This window comes from Oryctolagus cuniculus, chromosome 8 (assembly GCF_964237555.1).
Source record: "Oryctolagus cuniculus chromosome 8, mOryCun1.1, whole genome shotgun sequence".
Taxonomy (NCBI): domain Eukaryota; kingdom Metazoa; phylum Chordata; class Mammalia; order Lagomorpha; family Leporidae; genus Oryctolagus; species Oryctolagus cuniculus.
In genome coordinates, this window is record NC_091439.1 from 16234512 (window position 1) to 16257491 (window position 22980).

Sequence of the window (22980 nt, forward strand, 5' to 3'; positions counted from 1 at the left end):
TATGTCTTTGAATAATATATGACTTTGTGTACTTTTACATTTTGCATAAGAGTACTGTGCAGTCATGTTTCAGTATTTGTGTTTCTTCTTCAGATTATGCATGAGGCTTATTTCTATTGATTCACGTGCTCTAATTATTTTTTTAGAAAATATCATAAGTTTTTAGAAAATATCATAAGTTTCTTCTGTTAATGAGGATTTGGGTTTGTCCAAGTTTTTTGAAATTACAATTGCAATTTTGTTGATATTCCTTGCATATATTGCTTATTCACATATGCAAGAGCTGCTCTAATATATACATTTATTTATAATAAGAATTGTACCAGAATATGGTATGCATATACTCACTTTTTTAGATGTTGCAATTCCCTGAATACTAGTAGCATGAACATAAATGATCATTTACTTGTCCTTTTCTGTGAATTGCCTATTCATATCCTTACCCATTTGTCCTACTCAACTCTTGATCTTATATGTTCTTTTCTTTTATTTATATAAAGGGAACAAAATTTCATGTATTTCATAAATACAATTTTAAGAACACAGTGATACTTCCCTCCCTTGCTCCCATCCTCCCTTCTCCTTCCTTATTTTTCTTTTAATTTTTGCAATGTCATAATTTCAATTTACTTTCTGTTAACAAGATTAACCCTCCACTAAATAAAGAATTCAACAAGTAGTAAGTAGAAAGACCATGGTTCCTCAGGAGTAGAAACTAGGGTTATAAACAATAATCAAATCTCAAACTGTTGATTGTCTGATACATATATCTAAGATATTTGAAATATCTTCTTGCAGTCTATAACTTGTTTTTTAACTTTCTTTATTATGCCTTCTTTTATAAATAAGGCTTATTTTAGTGCAATAAAATCTTTGTTTTATATATTTTATGTATTGTTTAGAAGATTTTATATATTTTCAGTATTGTTTTGAATATTTGACAATATTCTGTATTTTACTAGATGGTACAGTTGAGTTATCAAACCACCTGGAATTTATTTTGTACATGATGTAGTAAATATACTTATGTTTATACATTCACCAATTGTTCTGGCATGATTTTTTCTAACTGGATATCTCTTATGAATCTGTAATGTCACTTCTATAGATACATAAATATTTGTTGAGCCCTCTGTTCTGTTTGATTAGTCTATTTGTCTATCCCTGCAATCACATCACTCTGAATTAATTAATATGGCTCTGCAATAAATCTTGATATCTGTAAAACAAAGTCCCTTTCCTTTATTCTTACTCACAATATCCTTGGCTGCTTTCAAGCTTTTTTTCTAAGTGAATCTGAGGATAAACCTGTTAACTTCTACCAAATGAAATTCTCTGGTGAGATTTTAATTGGAAATATATCAGATTTTCAAATATTAATTCGAAGATAATTGATACCATTATGATATTAAACATTTCCACTCATGAAAACAGCATGCCACTAGAGAGGTTCTTTTTTTTACCATATACATGCCCAAGCCCCACGTTTTCAGTGCTGTGAAACACCCAAGAGATCAGGGAATTGAAGGAGTAGACTATGCATATGTATTGCTCCTCTGTTTTCTCTTTCAGTATAAATAGATTAAATTTGTCACAAGTGTGACTTGATATAAATGCAGTGCTTAAAAATGATTGATGCTACATTGTGGAACAAGGTAGTAGCATTTGAAATTATCTAAGAGGCTGAGAAATGTGACAAAAGAAGTTTAGTTATTACATTGAAGAGAGTTATTAAAAGGTCTTAAACAATTGTGGTGAAGACAGTGGAAAAAAGACTGCTGTCACTTCCTGGAGTCACCAAGTTTGACAGACCAATATTCATTCATTCATTCATTCATTCATTCACTATTCTATGAGTACCTGCCATTTTCCAGGTAATATTCTGGCACAAAAGGAAGAGTAGGGAACAAAATAAATCTCCTACCCTTAAAGAATCCATTTAGAGAAAGCATTTATTAAACAGTAAGTACTGAGTACCTTCTGTATAAAAACTACAAATCACTATTTCACTGAAATATGAAATTAGCCATAATATAAGAAAATAATAACAAATGTCAAGTGGCATAGTGCAAACTATTAATACAATCAAAGTTCTGAGCAAAAAGAAAATTGTAGATTTATGATGGGCAGAAGAGATTTCCTGGAGGAATTTTTTTCTTGTGCTGAATTTGGGGGCAAATAGGATTTGATAGGCAGAGAAGAGAATGTTTAGATGAGAACAGTGGCATCACAAAAGACAGGCAACATGAGACTGTCCATGCAACAGAAAGAAAGGAACTCAACATTCCTGAAAAAGAGGATCATGTTTGGTAAAAAGAGATGGGTTTGGATAAACTGAATGAAACCAGAAAATGCCAGAGTTGAACGAAGTACTCCAGCAAAGAAGTTCAATATGGCAACAGAAAGAAATGAAAGGACTTTTCTCATCCGCTATCTGCTTCTTTAAAAAAAAAAAGAGAGAGAGAGAGATTTATTTATTTATTTGAAACGCAGGGAAACAGAGAGAAGGAGAGAGAGAGAGAAAGAGAGAGAAATCTTCCATCTGCTGGTTCACTCCCCAAGTAGCAGCAACAGCCAAGGCTGAGCCAGGCTGAAGCCAGGAGCCAGGAGTTTCATCCAGGAATCTCACGTGGGTACAGAAGTTCAAGCACTTGGGCCATCTACTGGTGTTTTCCCAGGTGCATTGGCAAGAAGCTAGATCAGAATTGGAGCAGGCAGAACAGGAACCAGTGCTCACATGGGATATGGGCACTGCAGGCTACGGCTTAACCTTCTCTACCACAGTGCTGGCCCCCAATACTTCTTCTTTTTATACAGGGCTGCAACTGGCCAAATCAGAGCAAAATTGTTATACAGGAGGCAATTGAAATGAAGACACAAGGGATGGAAACAGTTGCTTGGAGCCTGACCCAGTGTCAGAGCTTGAAGCCAGAGACCACCACATGGTCCCTGCTTCATGGAATACAGAATCAACATGGGAAGGCAGGACTAATGTGCTTAATGCTAAACTAATAATGCCTGTGGCCCAGATGTTCACTGAGACCTCCTGCCCCTTGGCTTGAACCCCCAAATCCAGATCTGGTTAAATCTCCAAGACCTCCTCTTGCTTTCTGTAAATCTGTGGGGGCTCATATCTTCTACACTCATTCCGCCTACAGCACCTGCAGCCCTGTGCTGCCTGTTTTTCCCCTTGACGATCAATACCCAAAACTCTATCCATTCATCAGTTTCCATAAACTATACATGCTCTCCAAGCTTTTTATGAGTTTGTTTTAATTTCCTGCGGAATTGGGAACAGGGAGAATTATTATATTGGGCTACGCACAACCTTCCCTTGCTCTGCTGCTCTGCTGTCCTCCTTCCTCCCAGCCTCCCATATCTGCTCCACATGTCTCATTTTCTGGAAAGTTTGCAAGGGCTCGTACCTTGCACTGTTTAATATATATAGACCAATTCAGTGCTCCCCTACTCCTCATCCCAAGCTGTCATATCTTAAAAAAAAAAAAAACACATCAAAGTGCTGACAAACAAAGGAAAGGAAAAGACTGCTTCTCAACAGCAGTTAAGTTTGTAAGTAAATAAACTCTCCAAAATAATTCTCTTACACAGAAAACACTTAAGAGAACAAATGAAGCTACAGAAAGATAAATGTATTTCAGACAGTTTGGTAAAAGCTGGGGATGTAAGGACTACAGAAGTTCAGAGAAGGAAAGGATCAATCCAGAAAGATTGCAATGGAGGAGATAGATCTTGAGCTAGACCCTGAAGAAAGCCTGGAATTATTACAGAGAGAGGAAGTAAGAGGTCATTCAAGGTAAGGAAATAACTTTCAGAAAACCACGGAGGAAAAAAAATGAACCTGGCATCTGGATGAAGGCAACTCTCCACTGGGAATTTAAAAGCAAGATAAGGCTGACTGGGTGCTGGAAATGCCAGGATGTCAGACTCAAGCGTTTGGATTTAATCCAGGAAGAACAAAAAAAATAAATAAATAAAAAAGAAAGAAAGAAAAGAAAGGAAAAGAAAATTTTAGCAAATATCCTCTGAGAAGCAGAGAATAACAGCAGCTTTAGGAAGGACCTCAGAAGCAAGAATCAGGGGTCCGAATACCATCAGAATTCTCTGTGTTTTTGATATCTGCTTCTTTGTGTAGTTTGGCTTCAACTTCCTCTATCGAAAATCTTCCAGCTCTAGAGTGATCTGGCTGATTCCTGGCTCATAGTCCAAGGGGGAAAGGCTGCTACCTCTTGATTGGCTCCAAAATCCAAGAGAATGGTTCTATTTGGCTTGGCCTAAACAGCGCCCCTAATCCAGAACCACCACAATAGTGAGAAAGGTACAGTCAGGGACCACAAAGTAATTATGGCCAGTTTGAGAGAAGGCAGAAAGTGAGGAGTAACAAAAGGGAGTTAGGCATGTGCATCATTGTGGGAAGAGTTGTGAGTAAGGAAACAGACACAGTTCATGTCTAAAATTGAACCCAGGGACAATTCTTATGAAAGCAAAATGTATTTATTTTCCAGCAATCATTTGCTGATGGCCTCTTATTCTTAAGTTTCTATTATTATCTTCCTAACTTTAAAAAAAATCCTTTCTAGGTGTCTTGTATTTTAATTCATTAGCCAATGTATTATGTGTCCTTTGAAACCATCTTAAATTCTTGTTGACAAAAAATAGAAAAAATAATTACTTAACAGCTATTACAAACCAATTATTATGTTAAATCATAGATCATTTCTCAAGCAGCTCTGAGCCTTAGAGTTAAGATAGCACATGCACAAACAGCTACCAACAGCAATGGCTGCCTCAAGTTGGACTTGATCCTCCAAAACTGTGAGCTCAATAAGTCATTTCTGCTTGTAAATGAGTTGCCTTGGGTATTTTGTTGTAGTAATGAAAAGCTGATTAATATACTTACTATAAGAAATAGTACCAGTGAAGAGAGCCAAAGACCTAAACATATTACAAAAGGTAAAACATAGAGGGAGTTGTTTGAGATGAGAACATGGAGGTAAATGTGTTCAGGAAAGAGTTTATTTATGACAGGATGCAAGTGGGATTGAAAGGGGAGGGGCTGATATTAATGGAACCTTTCCAAATATGTGTTCAGGTAGTGAGGTATCTTTGGGAAGGTGCCAAGAGATACTTCCAGAGTTTTGAGAAAAGTTTATTGGCCATTGTGACAGGGTAATAAGAAGCAACTAAGATGAGAAATAAAAAAGACTGAAAGATTTTGAGTGTGAGGAGCAAGGTAATTAGCAGCAACCTGGGGCAGACTTAGGTTACACAGAAAAGATCATGCTTAGAAACAATCCTCTTCCATCTCTGGAGGCCCCAAGTTCCAATCCTAATTCCATGAGAGATGTGGGAAGAGAAGAGAGGAGGAGCACATTCATTTCCTTCCACCCTATCTGAGCTCGGTGGTGACTCCATGTGGTCTGCGCAACCCACAGCCATAACAAAGTTGAGTGCCACTGATGATGCTGCTCAGAGGCCTCCACTCTGAAAAAGCCAGAGAAGAGTTGTTCAAAACCATAATGCATTCATGGGAATCTGAAGATTTGCACAGGATGCATGTTGGTTGAGGTTGTTTCCAAGATGCTGTTTCCTCTGAGTTATGTGAACTTTCCACACTGAGTCAGCCCAGATGGGGGACCAAACCCTCACTTGACGGCTACAGGTTAACTGCTCACACTTGGTCTTAGCGGATACAGGAGACTTACTGAAGGTTTGAATGAGAAGCAGGTTTCTGGAACAGAAATCAACTTCAAATGCCATCTTAGACACATCAATTCTTAAAAAGCCTTCAAATGCCCCATGACTAAGGATTCTTCAGAGACAGGTTCTCCTATCATGGTGCCCAGCCTTGCTCCAACCTCGATTCTACATTTCCTTCCCACTCTCCATTCAGGATTTCCTATGAGTTTCAAACTTCCACACTCTACTAGAAAGAGCAATGTTTCTGAATCAAGAGTGATTTTCACCTTTCTGCGGGGATGATTTGGCAATGCCTGAACACTTTTGGTTCTCATAACCTGGGGATGTTACTAGAGACAGTTGAAGCCAGGGATGCTGCTAAATATCCCACAGGACACAGAGCAGCCCTTACACCAGAAAACTAGCCAAACAAGATGTCAATAGAACCAAGACTGAGAAACCAGGACGTACAGCAAGCCAGGATGTACCCCCCCATACTCCATTCCCCCAGACACACACAGTCAGCCCCATCCCTATCTTTTTAACCTACTAGGTGTAAACTACATTCATCAAAGGGGGTTCACATTGGGGCTTGCAAGAACAAACTGAGAACCCCAAACTTCCTTTGCCAAGAACTGCCCTTCTAGAAAAAGTTGTATTTTTAAATAGCATATTTGCTCAATACATAGAGAAAGAAGCTGTCGTCCATACTCACTCGTCGCCATGCTGCCAGGAAGAGAAAGAGAGAAGGAGAAAAATGTAAACAGTGTGGGAGATTGTGGCCCACGTTCCCCTCAAGCATATGCCCCAGAGGCGCAGACGGGAGCTGTGAATCTCATGTTCCTTCACTTGGTCTCGGTTCCTGAATTGCTCTCATAGTATGAGCATCTCACCATGCTGAGTGCGATTCAAGTGTTTAAAGATACATTTTTTTGGTACAACATGGCCCCCTAAATGCAAGCCAACTACTGCATCAGGTGTTGAGCTGAGAAAACAGCAATCTGTTCTAACGCTGGAGGAGAAACTGGCTGAGCTGGATGGGATAGCAGCCTCAAATGTGTTGCATAAAAATGTCCTGTCTGTGCGACTTGAGTAGTGAATAAAGATGTGTTTTTTTTTTTTTTTTTCCATACTCAATAGTTTTTGAACAGAATTCCACGTGAAATGCAAGTCCACATTAGGGATGTAGAAGGGCTGGAAGGTAGGAAATGGAGGGAGGCACTGGGATAGAGCCTTGAGGGTATGACAGGTGATGAGTAGATGAGAAAAGAAAATATGAAATAGTGAATGAAGATCAGAAAGCCAAAGAGAGCCAAGACAGCACATCACTACTCTACTACTTTTCATGGTAATCTATTTGATAAGTAAAAGTTTATTAACTTTATGAAAGTGAAGCTGCACCACAGAGAGCTTAGTGGTTGAAATAGTGATCTTTCAGAGCTACCACTTGTAATGTAGCACCAAAGTCTGTGAGTTTACAATGTAATACCTGTTGAATCCTTAATTCTCTTTTCCTGTGTGCCTAAGGTTAAAAAACTGGCTGCTAAGCATAGTTGTCTGTGAACTTAATAAATAATATGTCAGCTTATTTTTTCACTGAAAAAAGCCACCAAGTATATGTCATAAATTCTAAACAATTTGTTTAAATATTAAACAGCAAGTGACAATGGCAACTCTTGCAGGTGTGCCTTTGAAGTCAGTGTTTCTACTGTGTGTGCAAGTGGCTTTGTGTATATAAAAAAGCTGAAAAATGAGTGGTCACTAGGTGTCTTTCACTTTGCTGGTGCACATTTTGCCAATGCCCACCCTCACTCATATGAAATGGAGACTATTTTTCCCATTGCTAATATCAGATGGGGAACGGGAAAATTAACTTATAAATATTGCATGGGTCAAAAATTGTATGTGAGGGTTTGAAAGATAAATGCTATAGCAATCATTTCAGAGATCCCCATTTAATTAAATACAATATTTTCTAAATTGTGCTATGGTACATTGCATAGGCTTTCTAACTTGGGAACTTTCTGAATAATGCACTAAATAAAAAGAAAATTGTTCTTTTATTAAGTACTATTTTCAACACATAAAATTTTATAATGATTTTCTTTTATTTGTGCACAAGTTCAGGATACGGATACTTTCTCTGGATCAAATTGCTACCTTTTGTTGTTAAGACCGTGGTCTGGTGCTCCTAAAAGTCAAATTTATGAAAAGCAGTTTAGAATGTAGAATAATAGAAACAATGCTGGATAAGAAATAATGGAATAGGGGCTGGCATTTGATGCAGCAGTGAAAACGCTGCTTGGGATACCTGGTTCCCATATTAGAGTCCCTGGGTTCAAGTCCTAACTCTGCTCCCAATTCTAACTTCCTGCTAATGTGCACCCTGGGAGGTACCCGATGGTGGTAGTTGAGTCCCTGCCACCCACTTGGGAAACTCAGAATCAGTTCCAGGCTCCCAGCTTCAGCCTGGCCCAGCCCTAGGCATTTGGGAAGTAATCCCAAATTACAAGCAGATCTCTCCCCACCACCTCTATATGTATCTTTCTACCTACCAGATAAGTAATATTTTAAAAAATTAATATTAGAGTATTGAAAATAGTGTAGTAACAGAAGAATGTAACCTTACAGACTTTAGTTGACTTGGCCAGTAACACTATGATAAATGCTTATTTGAATTCTAGGACATAAGTTAAGGCTCACAAATGTTTGAGATAGAATTTGAACCTGGTTCTGTGGGATTCTATAGTGCATTTCTTTGTCTATAAAATATACCACTCAGCTACTTAAAATTCCATTACTTAAGAAGTATTATTTCCTAGTATAAAGACATTCATCTAATAAAGTTCATGATAGGCTTATATAAGCCTATCTGTCTTATACTATAGCTGTCCAAATGTTCCTATCCTGTGCCATCTATATTAATCAGCATAACATAGTAACATATCAACCCCTAATTCTCATGAAGTGCACACAATAAAATGCACATCGCAGTCCTATGCAATTTAGAAAATTCTCTGTAGTAGCTGTCACACAAGAGGTGACTTAGGTATTCAATCTCCTTCCATACTGTGGTGCTACCATCAAGACCTCCCAGACATTCATGACAGAGAGAAGACAGCTCGGACAATTACTCAGGAGATTTTATGACCAATCCTGGAAGAGAAGTACACACTTCCATCAACACATGAGGATACTGACCCAGTTGTCATATGGACCCAATATAAATGTTTATAGATAACTATCCTGTATGCCCAGAAAGAGAAAAATGAAATTTGGTGAACACTTGATCTGTTCCACATTGTCCAAGAGTTTGCTTTTTCAAATACAAAAGCAAGCTGCAAATATTATCTAAAGATTGACTTCAAGTTCATGAAACACTGGGGTAGAACAAGAGAATAACACATTTGCAATGAGTGGCTTAAGACATCAAAAGAGGATATACCTGGATGTTAGTAGAGGAAACTGGGCAAACAGCCCTAAATATCAAATAGTCCCTTAAAGAAAACACATGCACGCACACACACACACACAAAGAAAGAAATGATTGATTACGTTAGATACCCATTGTATAGAGAGCAGGAAGGAATATGGGAAGAGGGATGATTTAGGATTAAGGGTATGTAAAATATTCTAGGTAATATTTATTGTTTACTGTAAGCCAACCACTATATAAACTGTTAATCTCTACGGCAACTCTATAAAGATAAGTGAATTTTCCCATTTTACAGATGATGAGATTGAGATATGGCATTTAAGTAATTTATCTGTAATCAGAGATACTCAGTTGCAGATGTGGGATGCAAACACAGGATAATTCTGACTCCAGCATCTTTTTTTTAACCTTCCTACCTTATTGCCACTCTAAAGACAAACACTGTAAAAAAAAATTTTAAATGACAGACACTGTTAGATTTCCTATTTTATGTAATACCTGGTATATGACAAAGAGCCTTATTTTAAAAAGTAAAAAAAAGGGGGGGGGGGACTGGATGTCAAAGTTCCAGTGTACTTTACCACTCAGTGGTTTATCAGGCTATCTTGAGTTTTTCTTACTTCCTGATCTCATTTCCTCTGTGCAAAGTAATTGTTCAAAAGGCTAAAGCAAACTGATAGATACCTAACTCCATCACCCTGATTATAGACCCATGCTTTTGCTATTTCAGATCAGAGGAAATCCTACTTCTAAATTCTTCCAGGGTAGGAAGTTCATAACTTCCTTTGTAATCTATCTCAATGTTTAGCAAGTTGTAAGTAGATATATCACATCTGGTATGCATGGGAAATCTACAATCCTTCATCAAAATTCCAGCAAGAAAAATAACTCCTATATAAGAAATGAACCAGAAAATGACACACAATATGCTTTCTGAAGACCCTGCACACTTACCTCAATGAGGAGTTGGCATAAACCTGGATGTTGTCTCTTACTCATTGTCATCTCTCCCATAGGCAAAGTTTTTACATACTGGAGAAGAAGCTATTAGTTTTTATCTTGGGAATCCTTCTTCCTAGGCACTTTGTGGCCTAAATATGTCTTTAAAACATTCTAAATAGCCTCTGGAAGCAGGAATAACATTGATCATGTTTAATAACCTTTATGGTGGCACTTATCAATCAAGCCTAGATGTCAGCCAATCAGAATGGTCACTGGCTGTAAGCAGTGCATGGGGTTCCCCAGTCCCGACCAACTGAACCTCTGCCTGCCCTGACCGTGTGCTGTGGTGATGGTGTTGTGACAGCCATGCGTTTGGAGGCTGTGACCTTCTGCGCATTCTCTTGTGTGCCAACATACACATGGAGTGCCATGTACCAGCTCTCTTCCCAGGACAGGCATAGATGAAGATCTGTGCTTTTTTGGCTGTCTATGGAATAGTATTTATTACCTGTCCATGCTTGATCACATTCATGTTCTTCAGCTTTACATGAGACAGAATTAGACTTCTTTCTTGTTTGAGCCTCTGAGGGGTGTGTGTGTGTGTGTGTGTGTGTGTGTGTGTGTTTGTACTAGGGCTTCATCTCTCTCCAATACATCAGTGTATATGAAATACCTGAAGATTATTTCTAGGTTAATGGTCACCACACTGCCAAATACAGTGAGTAGTTAGAATCACTAAATTCCTAAGCCTTATCTAATCTGGACTGAATGCTTTTTTCTAGGGTGAGAATCGAAAGATTTAGCAATAAATACAATGTAGGCTGACCAATCAGAATAGTTGTGGTAATGACTTAGGATTAGCATGCAGTGATCTGCAGCATCTCTGCATTTGGTTGCTTCAAGGGTAGTTAGAATGGATTAGGCTAATAAGAAAGATTGGAGAGTGACTCAAGGAGTACCATTGGAGTGAGATGAACGGATATGGTTCCATTCCAAGGACCTCATGGCAGTTCTCACTGCCTGAGGCTGCATTCCTGAGGCTCTCATAGAGAACAGCTGATTTTCAAATCCCTGCCCTCAGCTGAATCCATGAACTGGATTGACTAACAGCCCCTCTCAGAGTGCTGTTTGGACCTGGATGCCTGGAGGCCATCCCAAGTTTTGGATATAGAGTTGGCCCCGTATCCACAGTGTCCATCACAGGTTCCACATCCATGAATTCAACCAACCACAAATTGGAAATATTCAGAAAAACATTACCTCTGTACTGCACATGTCCTGATGTTTTCCTTGTCCATTGTTTCCTAAACAATACCATGTATGTAAATGCTACTTTCATAGCCTTACATTGTACTAGGTATTGTAAGTAATCTAAAGATGATTTAAAGTATATGGGAGAACTGTGTAGGCTATATGCAAATACCACCCATTTTTTTCATTAATCTTTTAAAGATTTATTTATTTACTTATTTGAAAGGCAGTGTGTGTGTGGGGGGGGGGTCTTCCACCAGCTGGTTCATTCTCCAAATGGCTATAACAGCTAGGGCTTGGCCATAGCAAAGCCAGAAGCCAGGAGCTCCATCCCAGTCTCCCATATGGATGGCAGAGACCCAAGTACCTGGGCCATCTTCTGCTGCCTAAACAGGTACATTATTAGGAAGGTGGATCAGAAGAGGAATAGCTGGGACTTGAACCAGCTCTCAGATACAGATGCAGGATGTCATCATTGAAAGCGGCAGCTTAACCCACTGTGCCAGTACCACTACCCAGTTTTATATAAGGGGCTTGAGTATCCTCAGGTTTTGGTATTTGCAGGAGGGGGGTCCTGGAGCCAATCTTCCATGAATACTGAGGGATGAAGGTATTAAGAATTGATTCAGGAGCAGGCATCTTATGCAGTGATAAAGATGCTCTTGGGGGGGGGGGGGGCAGCACTGTGGGTTAATGCCCTGGCCTGAGGCGCCAGCATCCCATATGGACGCCGGTTCGAGACCCGGCTGCTCCATTCTGATCCAGCTCTCTGCTGTGGCCTGGGAAAGCAGTGGAAGATGGCCCAGATCCTTGGGCCCCTGCACCCACGTGGGAGACCCAGAAGAAAATCCTGGCTCCGGGCTTCGGATTGGCACAGCTCCAGCCATTGCAGCCAACTGGGGAGTGAACATCGGGTGGAAGACCTCTCTCTCTCTCTGTCAAATAAATAAAATAAATAATTTTTAAACAAAGAACTGATTCTGTCTTTTCTACACCTGGATCAAAGAAAGACTGTAATACTCAGGGATTGTAACAATGGGTGTAAACTGGCAGATGATAGGTTTGGCCCCCTCCCTCTCCAACAGTAACCACTACCAAGAAATGGGAGTAGATCACTTCCATGCAAGCTTTTATCCTTCCACAGCAAACATGACAAAATGTTCACACCTGGTAAGCTTCACTATATTGAAGCCTGTGGTTTTCTTTTTCAATTTTGGAATATTTGAGATACTTCATGAAATTTTTATAGATATGTGAAATATTTTATGTTTAATAATATTTATAATGAATTATTAACAGGACAATATTTTAAAAGACACAGAAACTCTAAATGAGTTTCACCATTGCAAAAAATGAAAGTAAACTCAACGTCATCTGATTTGTTATGGTTAGTTTTTTTATGTCACTTTCTACCTGGTTAAAGAAATTGAACTGATTTTTTTCAGACAAATCTTCTTTTCATAAACTGTTCATGACGTTTGTCTTTCTGAGCTGTGTCCCCATAGAGGGTAACACAACGCTTCAATAGGAGTCTACCTCTAAGTACAACACCAAGTTTCCTCATCACAGGAGTATCCTGCACTTCTGCCCTTTTATTTCACTAACTGCAGGTCAAGTTTGATTCTAAGGAAGGCTAAGAATGTAGCTTTATTTCTGTTGCATTTCCTTGATTATTCATAAATACAGGAATTTCACCTATCTGAATGGAATTTCATTAGTCAGTTTCTTCAAGAAGTAAATCCTATGGTGGTAATGCTGTTTCTTAACAAAGAGATGAAACTACTAGAGAAATAAACAGGGAGCCTTGGACCCTGGAGAAGAATATTGGAAATTCTCTCACAGAGCAATTGATCAAACACTAAGAATGTTCACTTTTGCAAGATAAAAGAGTTTGGAGATGGGTAGTGGCGATGGTTGCATAGTAAGTTGAATATACTTGATACCAATGAACTATACATTCAAAAACAGTTAAGATGGCAAATTTTGTTTTGTGTTTTTTTCCACAATTTTAGAAAAGGGTTATTCAATTAAAAAGTAAATAAAATCCAAAAAAAGGATGCCTTCATTGAAAGGTTCTCACACTGGGCGGGTGTTCGACCTAGTGGTTAAGAAGCCCAAGTCCAACATCAGATTATCTGTGCTCTGGGACCCAGCTTCCTGCCAATGAGGAACCTGGGATCCTGCCACTTACACAGGAGACCTGGATTGAATTCCTGCCTCCTGGCTTCACTAGGCACTTGGGAGAGTGAACCAGAGGATGGGAGCACTCTCCTTCTCTCTCTCCTCTCAAATAAATAATCTTAAAAATATATTTTTAAAAATGGCTATCACATCTGATTGATCTAATCTTGCACTCCCACTGGATGAGAACTGAAAAAGAAGAACCAGTTAAGTCTGCCCTAACAGGTCTAGCTTTGGGATGCAGAGGAGTAAGCCAGGATCCCACATTGGAGAACTGATTGGAATGCCAGCTGCTCTGATTCCCATCCAGCTGCCTGTTAATGTGCCCGGGGAAGGCTGTGGAAGAAGGCCCACTTGCTTGAGTCCCGGCCACTCATGGGGGAGACTAACATGGAGTTTTTGGCTGCTGGCTTCAGCCTGGCCCATCCATGGCTGTTGCAACCATTTGGAGGGTGAGTCAGTGAATGAAGAACTCTCCCTCTTTCTCCTTTCAAATAAATAAGTAAATCTTTGTAAAAACTTTAAAAACTTACCCCAACAGTAATGAGCCCATCCTTCTGATACACTGAGGGTAGAGGAAGAAAAATGATCTCAACTTGACATTGAAGAGCTTTACTTGTTTTAAAGTAATCAACTGGCGGGGGGGCAGGGGGGCAGCACCATGGCGCAGTAGGTTAATCCTCCAACTGTGGCGCCGGCATCCCATATGGATGCCAGTTCTGGTCCCAGCTGATCCTCTTCCAATCCAGCTCTCTGCTTTGGCCTGGGAAGGCAATGGAGGATGGCCCAGGTGCTTGGGACCTTTCTGTCTCTCCCTCTAGCTGTCTGTGACTCTACCTCTCAAATACATAAATAATACCTTCAAAAATTTTTAAAAATAAAGTAACCAACTAGGATAAAAGGAAACACGTTTATTTCTCTTGATAAAAATATTAAGGTCTAGCTATAATTAGCACTAAGTACTTCAAAATGCATAGTTGCTTAAATATTGCTATTTGTCATGGAATATATATTTTATATAGTGTTTATATATACTCCATATAGCAAGTATCTATGCATACTTCATTTTTTTATATATTTGTAATTTTAAAAAATTTATTTTTTTACACAAAGCTTCTATCTCCTGTTTCACAGCCCTGGTTGTTGAGAGTGAATCAGTGGATAGATCACTCTCTAATTCTCCACCTTTTATATAAATAAAAAATTGTTAAATGCACAAATTAGTAAAATGATCTAATTATCTATGGAAAAGCTACCAACACAAAAAGATTTACCTGACAGGGAGTTTGTGTTAGAAAAAAAGGAAATTTTAGTAAAATTGCAGGTGTCCATTGAAAAGAGATCTATGAAGTAATTAAAAATGTATTGAAAGAGATAATAGATCAGTAACCCAAAAAGGATTAGAGAACACAGATGCAGATTAATAAAAATATCACTTGCTATAAGAATGCATAAATTCCTCATCATGCCAGCCTGATGAAGTGGGGAATACTCAGCTACCTTGGTTGGGACAAACTCGGAACTTGGACTTGGGCCTTGAAATGAGCACATGACCTCTGAAGAGGATGATTCAGTAGGCTACGTTAATTCCAAGCTCTTACCCCATGTCTCTTAGAACAAAAAAAACCCTCATTTTGGGAAGACTATAGGTGAAGGGGAAATCTGACACTTGCAGGCATTTACTTTTAGTTGGCTTTGTAATGTATTACCCATAGCAAATTTACCTCTATCTTTAGGAATAACGATGACATCTGTCATGGAGCTTCTTACATTTTTCTGTCCACTGTTTCCAGTGTCATGTATCTGACATGTGATAACCTCTCTTTACATACTCCAAAGTTGGGGAAGACTTTATTCACTCTGGCTGCCCACTTGGCTGCTCTTGACCTACTTGCAAATATATGACAAGACACACTGTGCACTCTCTTCTTCTGATGTTTCTGTTTCTGACACTGAACCTACACTTTTTAGAGAAAGATCATCTTTATTATGTGTACTTAGGCATCAGAAAATTAAAATTTAAAAATACACATGACCTCATTTTATGTGGATGTCTCATTACCTGTCCCCAGTGCATTAAAAACACTTCATATCACAACAAATTATTTCCTTTTTGTGTGTGTGTGTGGGGTCGTGGTTTTCTTAGAGCGAAACACTTCAATTCTGAAGCATTCTGTTTTTTTTGCAATTGTCTCTGTTAGAATTAAAAAAAGTGTTGATCAAAATGTTGTCTTCGTTGTTACTGACAGCTGTTAAAATGTTGCTAAAAATATAGCACCAGCTACTGAAAAGCTAACTGCTCTTGTGAAGTCCTAATGAGAAATTTTAAATGAGTTTTTCATCAAGTTCAATAGAGACTTAGGTTTCAGCCTGCAAACTGGATTGTTTCACTTTTTGTGGTCGTTACTGTACCTAATGTCAGAGAAGCAGCCTCCATGCATAATCCTACTGAGCCCACAAACCAGGCCGTTATTTATGTAAGATTAGCACAGTTATTTAAAGGTGATGAATTTCCTGTACTAAACCAAGAATGTATGAGAAAAAGAGAAAGAATTGAAAATGTCTTTATTTTTATGAAAATATACTGCTCTAAGTCTCCTCCCCTCCCCTTGCAACTACTGTACATTATTTCTAAATTTAGAACATCAGTGTAGGCACAGTGAAATCTGATTTGCTTCTAATAATATAGTATCCTAATTGTGATGCATGTGCTGTTTGGTGCTCTGTCATCTCAAAATCTGGCCATAGAAATGTATTACGTTTGTGTATTTTCTATTTAAAATGACTACACATGGAATTAAGGTAGACAAATGAATAGTTACGTAAACAAATACAGAAAACAATGGATAACCCAAACGGATAAAAATATTCCAAGTAGTCCAGAAAACAGAGTTTGGGCTATTACAGATATTAACAAAAACCCTGATATGTTTTGTATTTATCTTTTGGTCCGCAATTTCTTATTTGCTTGCAGTGTTTATAAACTGTAACATGTGTGTTTTGCAATCAACAAAGAATTTCTATCTTATATTATTCCCCTATTCATCTTGTCTCTTCAACAACCCCCTCCTTTCTCTTTCTGACTCTCCCTCTCTTTCTCAAGTCTTTCCAACAGCTGGTAAGAGACAGGGGGGAAAAATCCCAGCTTTGTAGAAAGAGAAAAAAATGCCAACATGGCTTGGCTTATTAATGAAGTTAACTATGGCCAAATGCTTAGACTTTCATTTCAAAAAATTACGGAGTACAATTAAATTATATGATACCTAATGGGTTTTTTTTTTCTTGTCAATAAATAAAGTAATAAAGGAGAGGTGTATAACACATTTAAAAATATGTTCCATTCTTTTGTCTTTTGGTTTAAAATTTCCCAGCCTAAATAACTCCATGCCTCTTTCTTCCCTTCAGTGTCAGCTGGTGAAGAAATGGGATTAGGAGCAGGGAATGAAGGGGTGGCTCTGCTAAAGCTAAAACAGAGAGCCAGGGAGGAGTCTTTCCAACACAAACTGAGATGATATTAGGCTTTGTATCTGAAGTTACATAATAGAGGATGTGATGTCACACATGTAAATTGCAAATGCTGAGTCGTGCACTTTGCTGTGGCAGACCTCAGGGAGTTTGACACTAATGGGATGGGGGAGGGAGGTGTCCCCAGGTTCAGTGACAGTGAACAGAGGGTGAACAATTGTCACAAGAGAGATGCTGCTTCAAGCTTTAAAGCTATTTGGCAGTGCTACAGAAGTTAAGATTCTCTTCCATGCATCTCCTGTCTTAATTTTTATTTGTCTGAAAAAGAAATTTCCATCCTTTGGCAGAGAAAAATTATACTTATCTAAAAGGATGAAAAAAATAAACTTTGTTAAGAGCCAGTCTGGGGAGCAAGCACGGCTAGGCACCTACAGTTGTTTAGGCTCCTGGGGCTCTTTGTTGATGGCTGGAGAAGGAAGCTTATTCCTAACACCCTGCAATGACCACTCCTCCTCTTTGATGGGGTCTCTCAGAGGCATCACCTGTGTCATCTTCCTTTCAGATGGGGGAGCCCTGGATCTCATCCTAGGGTTGCCCCTTCCAGGGTGCCAAGCATCATCTCTTGTTTACTTGTGGGAAACTGAATCACCCAAACATTTGCACAAGTATCTAAAGACTCAGATTTTTAAAAAAGAAAAATAAAAAACACCAACTCTGCCTGTTAATAATTACCAAATCCCCTCAGGTCTTTCCCAAAAGAGAAGAGAGGCTGGTTTATATGGGCATGTAGTTTCCCCTCTCCCCAGTACTATTTTGCTATGAAAAGTTTCAAAAGCCATACCATATCTGTCTGCTGAAAAACCCAGTTTCAGCTGTAGAATACCAAAGTGTTTCAAAGCACAAAATAGAGATGTGTGGGTTTTTTATCCAATATTTTATCATGAAAAGTTTCAAACATATCAAAAGTTGCTAGAATTTCAGTGAACACCTGTACACCCACCACCGAGGTTCTACCATAAATACCGAACTACACACATTATTACATATACCCATGATAACAGAGATCTTTGTCACAAATCTATCCCTCTGTCCCTTTTATCAATCCACCCATGTCAGCCCACGTTATTTTTGATGCATTTCCAAATTCAGTTTGGAGAGACATCGGCATAGTGCCCATTGGTTCTTTTAAAATTCACCGAATATTCATTGTTAATGTTTAAAAAAATGAAAATAGATCATTTACATATTTTTTATTCTCACCTAAGATACAGGAAAAAGAGTCCCAAATATGAACATAAGGTGCCATTCCTGTAACTAAGACTCAGGCAAAAGGCAGCTTTGCTGGAAGCCAAAAAGCCACCTCGAGCCCTCTACAAACGGAGTGGTGCCAGCACTGCGTGGGTGCAGGGGCAAGGGGAAGCCGGGTGTTCGGATGGCGGGCACGGGGCTGAAGAATGGGAGAGATTGTTCTAACGGGGCAGCTCCGTGTTTAACAAGGCTCTGTGTGGGAAGGGATTAGCAACTTTCACAGCTATTTAGGAACAAAGCGGGAAAGACCCCGGAGAAGCAGGGGTGGAGGTAGGGAGGGGGGTCATGAGACTCTGTAGGAAACTGTAGAAAGAGAAGTGTTAAGCCAGAAAGGGGGTGTGTGCGGTGAACCCCGAAGGGCGGCACGCCAGGGAGGCTGTCAGAGGTCCAGGCGCCCAGGCCCTCCAACCGCCCCCCAATCGTCCTCCTCATCGAGGGTGTCCGCGTGTGGGGCAGGAGCGAACCGCGCACACCCGCGAGTGTACATGGATACACGCGCGCGCCCTAGCACACACACACACAGAGGCACGCACATCCCCTGATGGGGTGATCGCTGTGCCGCGGGGTCAGAAACGTGGGACTCCCGGGACGCTCCGGGCGCCCCGGGGCGGCGGGCAGCCCCGCAGAGCGCCCGCAGCCAGAGAAACCCGGGACCGCGACTGCCCGCTCCATCCTCCCGCGCCCTGCGCGCCGCCGGCCGCCCGCCGGGCTCCGCCGCCCCCTTTCACTTTCGCGTCTGCGTAGGTGTCTGCCCGGGCGGGCGCGAGGGCGCGGAGGCGCGCGGGGCGGCGCGGGGGCGCGCGGCGCGGGAAGTGGGGGGGTGCTCGGCGTTCGAGGCCGGGCAGCTGCCGCCGCGGGCGTCGGAGCCGCTGTCACGGAGCCCGGGGACCGGTCACCACCGCGCTCTTAGCCACTCTCCCTGCACGCCCCCGTGCGCAGACACCCGGCCCCTCCGCGGCGCCCCCCCACGGTGGGGGTGGGGCAGAGGCTCGGCGAGCCCGAGAGAGGCGGGCGGAGCAGCGGACTGGTGGGGTGGGAAGTGGGGGAGCAGGCACTGAAACTTTTCCCTACCGCCCCCCGCCGCCCCCGAGGGTGGCAAGTGCACCTGAAGCCGGGTGCGAAGGCAGGGCCGGACTTGGGGGGGGGCGTGGAAAGGACTGGAGAAGATCCTTGCATTTGGGTCCCCGATTCCTTCAGCCTCTAGGCTGGCTGGCTGTGGCCTCGGTTGGGAGGGCAGCCGCGGGCGCCCCCAGCCCCGATTCCCACCGATCGCCGGCCCAATGCGTACTGTCCCCCTCCCACTGGCGAGGGTGTGACCCGAGGAGGGGGCCGCGGTGCCGCGGGCTCCCCCTGCGGCCGCCCCCTCACACACGCGAGCGGGCCGCCCGAGCTGTCACCCGCCACCCCGGGGCCAGCGGAGGGGCGCGCCGAGAGCCGCGCTGCGGGGCAGCCGGCGCGCGTCCATCCCGCCGGAGTCGCGGGCTCCCGGGGCCGCTCCACGCCTGGCGGACGCGCAACCCCGGGAGAGGAGCCCGCCTGAGGCCCGGCCGGCCGCAGCCGCCGCCGCCGCCGCCGCCGCTGCTGGGGGCGGGCGGGTGCCCGCGGTCCCCTCTGCGCGCTTTGGCGCCGCCGTTTCGCTGCCTCTCGCGGGGGTAACAACATACGATTGCTCTACTGCTCTACCCACCGTCTCCAGGGCGCCGCCGGGATTCTCATCCTCTCCATCCTCGCCGCCGATCCGCTAATACCGGACTCGCCGGCGGCGGCGGCGGCGGCGGCGGCGGCGGCGGCGGCGGCGGGAGTCTCGCTGCCCCCTCCCCCGCCCCAGCCTCCCCACCATGTCCTAGAAAAGGTGAGTGCAGCGACAGTCACTCTCGCTGACGGCCCTGGGCAAGGCAGGGTCCGCGCAGAGGGCGCACGGGGCGAGGTGGGCAGCGGGCCCAGAGGCGAGGGACCCGCGGGGCCGCCTCGGGACAGGGGTGCTGGGAGGCGGGCGGGCAGGCGGGCGAGCGAGCGATCGTGGTGGCTGCCCCTGCACCGTTCTAACCTAGATTTGGCTAGAACCTGAGATCCAGGGCGAGACCGGCCCTCCCCAAAGGAGGTAAAAACTTAGTCCAAGAGACACGTCCAGGCCTTTAATAATGCATAATTCGGCAACACCTCACGTGCCCGGCGCTGAGTCCCGGACTCCCCCCCCTGGCTCCTGCCCGCCGGCCGCCCGCGCACTGCCGTGTGCGATCGATGCGCTACTGTCCGCCTGGCCGGCAGAGCGCGCGTGACGGAGGGCCCCGCGGGAAAGTTGGGACGCTTTGAGGGTGTTCCCGGGCGCGGGGGCTGCGGCGCGCCGGAGTCGGGGGTGGTGGTGGTGGGGGTCGGGATCCGCTCGCCGGCGCCGCCGCTGTCACCCCTGCAAAAGCCAGGGAGTTGGCGACCCGGGCAGCAGAGAGTTCGCGTCTCCCTGGGGTCGGGGTCGGGGATCCCGAGGATTAGCCGTAAGGAGTAGGAGGGACCTTGGGGCTAGGGTACCCCCGCCCCCGCCCCGGCTCCGGAGGGCGGCGGCGGCGGGCGCCCAGCTAGGGCGAGGCGGGAGCCGCACAGCTGCGGCCGCCGGCCTGCGGGGCGCCGCGGGCCAGAGGGGGACCAGATTTAGGGGTGTACGTCACGGTTGCTGACTCCGGGCCAGCGGGAGCCTGAAACGGAGCCTCGTACGCGGAGCCTCAAAGTCCCCTGAAATCAAAGTTACGGAGCCCGTGCTTTTGCTTAGTAACTGCAGCGCTGGGGTGGGCGGGCGGAGAATCGGGGTGGGGGCGTTTGGAGGGAAACCGGAATTTCTGCGTGCAGACACTCGATCCTTAGAAAACTGTTGGGTTCCTCCCCCACTCCTCGCGTCTCTCTCCCAATTATGCGCGCCCCCGCCCCCTTCCACCCATTATGAAGTAGACTATCCTCGGTGATAAGCTTTTTTTTTTTTTTTGGTTGAATTGAACTAGTGGAAAAATCCAATACTAAAGTAGTAAGTACGACAACAATTTTCTAAGGGGGGGGGCAGCCGCGGCTGTTCTGAACCTGGCACTTTTTCTTTGGCTTTTGGGGTGGCGGCGGGGGTGGGGGCAGGAGGAAGGCCGTGTTTAAAGGGCTTTGGGTGCGCGGAAATCGCCCGGTTCTGCATGGTTCAAACCAGGAAATTCAAATCGAGTGTGAACGCGATCCTCTCGTTTGCCGGCTGAGGAGGTGACGGCTGTTCCGCCGAGGTAACTCCCGGGGCTGGGAGACGGACCTCGGGGGTCGGCCAAGCCCACCCGGAGTTCTCCCCGGGCGCGTGGACGTTGGGCGCGGCGCCGGGGGCCCGGCTGGCGCTCACCTGGCGCTGCAGGTGGAGAGCCTGAGGGGACACCACCTTGACTGTTGGCGGCCAAAAAAAAAAAAAAAACGGACTTGTTCCGCGTCGCCACACTTCCCGCAGCCCTCGGGCCGGCAGGAGAGCCGGGGCGGGCGTGGGCAAGTTTGGGGCAGCGGAGAGACAGGGGGCGGGGGTCGGCGTGCGCAGGGTGCCTGGTGTTGTAGCCACCGCCCGGCAGCCCAAGCGCCCGCCGCAGCTGCAGCTTTAAGGAAGCTGCCGGGTCCAGGCTGTGTCGCAGCAACTTTGTATCAGTCATGTCGCCCGCCCGGTGACTGACAGTTCGGCTTGTCCAATGAGGAGCCAGCCTGGCCCGAGCAGCGTGGAGCCCTGCTTCCCTCCGGGCCAATGGGAAGGGCGCAGGGGGGCGGGATAGCAACCTGAACTTTATCTGGACATGTGACCCGTTTTTAAAAGGGCCGGCCCTCCAGCTGGCCCACTCCCCCTCCGGGCTCTCGCCCGCCCTCTCTCCCTCCCTCCCTCCCTCCTCTGCCCGCCCTGGCCCTGCCCCTGCCCCCTCCTCTCAGCCCCTCCGCGCTCGGGGTGTCATTGGGCCCGGGAGACGCGAGCCAACTTCAGGCTGCTCCGAGGAAGCCCGTGCAGTCACCTGGGTGCGAGAGCGCAGCTGCCTCGGGCTCTCCCGCTGCAGGGAGAGCGGCGCTCGCTGGCCTGGATGTGGTTGGATTTCGGGGGGCTCCGCAGTAGGGCTGTCGTGGCGGTGGCAAGCGCTGCAACAGGTAGACGGCGAGAGACGGACCCCGGCCGAGGCAGGTGTGTAGGGGTGCGCAGCGGGGCGTGCGGCCGCGGCGCGGGAGCGTGCACTTTGCAGGGAGAAGCGGCTGCGTAATCCGGAGGCACGGTCGGCACCGCGCCGTGCGCTTGTTGTTTTGTTTTGGTTTCCCACTTTTTCCCCCCCTTTGGCCGCCAGAGGACTATTTTGGGAAAGTTTGGCCACTTTGGAGAAATGCCCTCTAACGAGCAGCCTTCGGCCGCCGCTGGCAGTGGGAGGTCTGCCGCCCTGCCCTTTTCCCAGAGATGAATTTCGGGTACAGGCTTTCCCTGTACAGTCTTTAAAGGACGTTTGCATTGAGTGTTTCTGGCCTCTGTCCATCGCGGGAGCTCGCACGTCGCGGCCGGAGGTGTAGCGGCGTAGGGTCAGCTGGAGGAGAGGTACCCCTGCTAGGTGCGGTGGGCGGGCGAGAGGTTCCCGAATATTGCCAACTCTGGAGAGAGGCTACGCTTTCTGTGTCATCAGTTGGAATTCTCAGGGCATATGAGCAGGGATGCAGCTGCTTTGGGTGGC

The 22980-nt window shown here is 44.7% G+C and overlaps 1 protein-coding gene and 1 long non-coding RNA gene across 8 annotated transcripts in view; one reads left to right on the forward strand and one right to left on the reverse strand.

Moving 5' to 3' along the window:
• LOC103350682 (5E5 antigen) overlaps window positions 1–21936 on the reverse strand; it is a 79315-nt gene extending 57379 nt beyond the window's left edge. Inside the window, exons 1-2 of the long non-coding RNA XR_011378150.1 lie at window positions 21459–21936; window positions 19968–20388 (exon numbers count right to left, since the gene is read on the reverse strand). This is a non-coding gene — a long non-coding RNA (5E5 antigen). The remainder of the gene's footprint in view (window positions 1–19967; window positions 20389–21458) is intronic.
• Window positions 19996–22980, forward strand: part of NR3C2 (nuclear receptor subfamily 3 group C member 2) — a 375527-nt gene continuing 372542 nt past the window's right edge. For 2 of the 7 annotated variants that reach the window (XM_070047457.1, XM_070047456.1), the window contains exon 1: window positions 19996–20132. The gene's annotated coding sequence lies outside the window, so the exon portion shown is untranslated. Of the gene's footprint in view, window positions 20133–21197; window positions 21294–21417; window positions 21532–22080; window positions 22449–22980 lie in introns of those variants that run through there. The other 5 variants (XM_070047452.1, XM_008267372.4, XM_070047454.1 and 2 more) reach the window with 4 other exon arrangements.